The sequence below is a fragment of the Lathyrus oleraceus genome, chromosome 3 (assembly GCF_024323335.1).
Source record: "Lathyrus oleraceus cultivar Zhongwan6 chromosome 3, CAAS_Psat_ZW6_1.0, whole genome shotgun sequence".
Classification (NCBI taxonomy): Eukaryota; Viridiplantae; Streptophyta; class Magnoliopsida; order Fabales; family Fabaceae; genus Lathyrus; species Lathyrus oleraceus.
The window spans coordinates 479624437-479629860 of NC_066581.1; the positions used below are offsets into that span (position 1 = coordinate 479624437).

At 40.1% G+C, this 5424-nt stretch overlaps 1 non-coding gene across 1 annotated transcript; it reads right to left on the bottom strand.

The window, feature by feature from the left end:
• Window positions 1-1171: 1171 nt before the first annotated feature.
• LOC127133934 (small nucleolar RNA R71) lies at window positions 1172-1278 on the bottom strand. The gene has a single exon (XR_007807729.1). It is a non-coding gene; the product is annotated as a small nucleolar RNA R71 (small nucleolar RNA).
• Window positions 1279-5424: the final 4146 nt, after the last annotated feature.

Consider the following 5424-nt stretch of genomic DNA (forward strand, 5'->3'; position numbering starts at 1 on the left):
GAGAGTGGGAAATTAACTAAGGTGAGAACTAGACATTGATTTTAAAAACAACGAGAGCACTTTAAAAGCAATTAGAACTTATCTATTTTCAAAAAGTATTTTTAACTTCAAATGGGACAGCGAGAGCGTACATTCTGACTTAAAGGTATATGTCAAATCAACAATCACGAGAGTGTGAGATAAAGCCTTTTAAATAAGTATTTTCTACTGAAAGATATTTGGTATTTAAATTATACACTGGTGACATATTAAATCCATGACGATTAATGCGTTGCATACTGATTCCTCCTATTAATACTTTCTTAAAACTTAACTTCCCTTAGATTTAATTTTCTGCAACCAAACTTCTAAAAATCATTCCCTTAGCTAAACATAGTAACATCGGTAGCATTAGTTTGACCATCGGTCCCTGTGGGTTCGATATCTTTTAAAACTAAAACGACTGGATTGTGCACTTGCAGTCAAGTACCCGATAGACTATATTCTATATACAGTCACAACACGTATCAAGTTTTTGGCGCCGTTGCCGGTGACCTGATTTAGTCAAATAGTGCGATTCTTTCGTTGCACGGTATAAACTAAGGTAAAAATAAAAACTAATCTTCTTCCCCTTATTTCCCCCGATTGTATGCCAAGTACTCGCTCACAAGGCGATAACTTAGCACCACCAATCGCTGAACTAGAGCGTTTCTTATATATAAGACGCCGAATACTAGAGTACCAACAAAGGTACGATATTCCCGATATCTTCTTTCCTACTGCTAAACCAGAAGAAAAACCAACCATGGCTAAAGAAGGACCACAAAATCGTCCTCTTAAGTTCTACGCTACCCCGTCCCAACAAGAACCTCACAGCAGCATTGTTGCCCCTGCTATAAATCGAAACGATTTCGAGTTGAAACGCTCATTATTATCAGTCGTCCAACAACATCAATTCGCTAAAAATCCTACAGACGACCCTAATGAAAACCTGACCAAGTTTGTGCAGTACGCAGACATTGTAAAGGCGAATGGTGTATCTTAAGATGCAATAAGACTACGCCTCTTTCCTTTCTCACTAAGAGACAAATCTTGGGCTTAGTTGCAATCCTTGCCATCCAACTCAGTTACAACATGGGAAGAACTGAAGAACGTTTTCTTATCCCGATATTTTCCGCCGAGCAAAACTGCTATGCTGAGAGCTCAAATCAACGGATTTCGACAAAAAGATGTAGAATCTCTCTACGACGCGTGGGAGAGATACAAAGACATGATGAGGATATGTCAACATCACGGTCTCGAAGACTGGGTGATCATTCACACATTTTACAATGGGCTTCTATATAACACAAGACTGACAGTAGACGCTGCCGCAGGCGGTGCACTTATGGACAAGCCATACAGCGAAGCCTATCAACTCATTGAAAACATGGCCCAAAACCATTTCCAATGGGGAGGTGAAAGAACTCCAGTAGAAAAGTCTCAAACAAAGAGTGGAATGCATGAAATCAGTAGCCTTGACCATGTCCATGCCAAGGTAGATGCCCTTGTTCAAAAGTTAGACAACTTGACCATACCACCCGCAGCCACCGTGGCTGTCGCGACTCCAAACTGTGAGTTATGTGGAAACCCTGGACACATTGCACCAGAATGTCAGATATTAGCAAGAGTCCCAACCGATCAAGTGAATTACGCACAAGGAAATCCTTATTCGAATACCTACAACCCAGGTTGGAAAAACCATCCTAATTTTTCTTATAAGAATAACAACACCCTGTATGCACCTGGCCAAGCACTAGCTGTTCCGCCTGAATATCAAAAGCCAGCTAATAATGCTCCTAACATGCCTAGGAAGTCAAACCTCGAACTAATGATGGAAATCTTCATAGCTACCCAAGCTCAAATAAACAAAGACTTCTTGAACCAAAACATACATACTAGCCAGTAACTTAAACAACTAGCGAGCAAAGTAGACGCCTTAGCCACCCACAATAAAATGCTTGAAATACAGATTTCACAAGTGGCTCAACAACAAGCATCTACAGCAGCTCCAGCTGGAACATTTCCTGGACAACTGCAACCTAATCCAAAAGGACATGCAAATGGCGTTATACTGAGGAGTGGAAAAGAAATAGACGGACCCGTAGATCCAAGACTCCAAAACCCTTCCATGTACCAAAAACCAGACAAAACCACAACTGAGCAGGTAATTAAACCAAAGGAAATGGAAGATAATACCCAAGAGGCCGAAGAGAAAGAAAAACCTTATGTGCCTCCACCACCCTATAAACCACCCATTTCGTATCGTTAAAGACTCGCAAGTTCTAAAACTGCAGGGCAATTTAGGAAATTTGTTGAACTTCTGAAGCAACTAAACATTACAATTCCCTTTACAGAAGCCATCACACAAATGCCCTCATATGCCACATTTCTTAAGGAGATCTTATCCAATAAGAAAAAGATCGAGGATAACGAAACAGTTACACTTACTGCTGAGTGTAGCACAATAATCCAAAATAACATGCCTCCCAAACTAAAAGACCCATGTAGTTTTTCCATACCTTGTGTCATTGGAAATTTCGTCATAGACAAATCTCTATGCGATCTAGGAGCCAACATTAGTGTAATACCCTTAACCATCTATAAAAGGCTCAATATGGGAGAACTAAGACCAACCAAGATGTATGTTCAATTAGCCGACCGCTCAATCAAATATCATGTCGGTATACTAGAGAATGTCCCCGTACGTGTAGGACAATTTTACATTCCTACAGACTTCATACTCATGGACATCAAAGAAGATGCCAGTACATCTATTATATTAGGAAGGACATTCTTAGCTACCGGCGGAGCTATAATAGACGTAAAGAGAGGTAAGCTAACATTCGAAATTGGAGAGGAAAAGGTTGAATTCAGCTTAACACGATTCTTACAAGCGCCATCCATAAACGATACTTGTTATCTACTTGATGTCATAGACGAGTGCGTAAGAGAGATGGAGATGTAAGAAACCACATACTCTGATATAATGAAAATCCAAATCCCTCCAATCTTTGAAGACGATAATTGGCATGAACCATATCAAAAGGACAGTCTAAGCGAATGCTTAGCACTTACACCCAACCACATGCCATGCCTAAAGAAACCTGACTTGGAATTAAAAGCACTACCAAAGAACCTAAGATACGAATTCCTAGACACTGAACTCAAAAGACCAGTAATATTCAGCGCTGACTTGGGACAAATGGAAACTGAAAAGTTACTAGATGTCTTAAGAAAATATCCAACTGCGTTAGGATACAACATCGCCGACCTAAAAGGGATACATCCTTCTATCTGTATGCATCACATTATGCTGGAGGAAGATTGTAAAACCTCTAGAGAACACCAGAGAAGGATCAACCCAATCTTAAGTACGGTAGTCAAGGATGAAGTAAAGAAGTTACTAGATGCTGGAATCATATAGTCAATGGGTTAGCCCTGTTCATGTAGTACCCAAGAAAGGGGGTGTTACAGTTGTTAAGAATGAGAAGGGCGAATCTATAGCACAAAGAGTTGTGACCGGAAGTAGAATGTGCATCGATTATAGAAAACTAAACAAAGTCACTCGGAAAGATCATTTTCCTCTACCTTTCATTGACCAAATGCTTGAACGATTGGCTAAGCATTCCCATTTCTGCTATCTAGACGGTTATTCAGGATTCTTTCAAATACCAATCCATCCTGACGACCAATAAAAGACAACCTTCACATGCCCTTATGGTACATTCGCTTACCGAAGAACGCCATTTGGATTATGCAACGTTCCCGCAACATTCCAAAGATGCATGATGTCAATCTTTGCCGATTTTATAGACGACATCATGGAAGTCTTTATGGACGGCTTTTCTGTTTGTGGGCAGAGTTTTGAAGGATGTCTATCAAACCTTGAAATGGTACTTGAAAGATGCGTAAAGGTGAACCTCATTTTGAATTGGGAGAAATGCCATTTCATGGTCCATCAAGGAATCGTGTTAGGTCACGTAGTATCTGATAAAGGAATTGAAGTCGACAAAGCCAAGATCGAAATCATAGAGAACCTTCAACCTCCGAAAACCGTACGAGAAATACTAAGCTTTTTAGGACACGTCGGTTTCTACCGACGTTTTATCAAAGATTTCTCAAAAATTACCAAGCCACTTAAGGGTTTATTAATGAAAGACGCTGATTTTATCTTTGATGAAAAATGTTTAACATCGTTCAACCAATTAAAAACATCTTTAATCACCGCACCCATAATGCAACCACCTGACTGGAGATTACCTTTCGAAATCATGTGTGATGCGAGTGATTACACCGTAGGCGCAGTACTAGGATAAAGAAAGGATAAGACTTCATGCTATCTACTACGCGAGTAGAACACTAGATCCAACCCAAATGAACTACGCCACCACCGAAAAGAAACTTTTAGTCGTTGTGTTCGCCTTGGACAAGTTCCGTTCCTACCTAGTAGGGGCGAAAATCATTATCTACACTAAACACGCCGCTATTAGATATCTGTTAAGTAAGAAGGATGCCAAACCAAGACTTTTAAGATGGATCCTACTCTTACAAGAATTTGACTTAGAAATAAAAGATAAGAAAGGTACTGAAAACGTAGTAGCAGACCAATTATCACGAATCGAAGGGAATAAACCTGAACAAATTCCAATCAATGATGATTTCCCTTACGAACGACTTATAGCCCAAATGGAAAGCGACATGTCTGAACTAACAATAAATGATACCGAAATAGAAGAACCCGTGGAAGAAATTCATGCGAATGCAACTTTGCCATGGTATGCTGATTTTGTCAACTACCTAGCTGTTGGAGTGCTTCCATCGGACTTATCTTACCAACAAAAGAAGAAATTCTTTCATGATCTAAAACAATACTACTGGGATAAACCTCTGCTTTTCAAAAGAGGTACCGACGGTATTTTCCGTCGATGTGTTCCTGAGGATGAAATAGACGACATAATCTCTCATTGCCATTCCACCCCCTATGGTGGGCACGCAAGTACCTCAAAGACCTGTACTAAGATCCTACAATCGAGCCTCTTTTGGCCTACTCTATGGAAAGATGTCCATAATGCGGTTATAAAATGCGATCGGTGTCAACGCACTGGTAATATCTTAAGACGCGATGAAATGCCACAAACAAGAATCTTAGAAGTGGAAGTCTCCGATGTATGGGGGATTGACTTCATGGGACCATTCCCATCTTCTTGGTAATAAGTACATACTCGTTATTGTCGATTATGTTTCAAAATGGATCGAGGTCGTAGCTTCTCCGACAAATGACACACGAGTAGTGATTACGTTGTTCAAGAACATCCTCTTTCCTAGATTCAGTGTGCCAAAACTAGTAGTTAGTGACGGTGGCTCCCATTTCATATCAAATATCTTTGGAAAACTTCTTCTGAA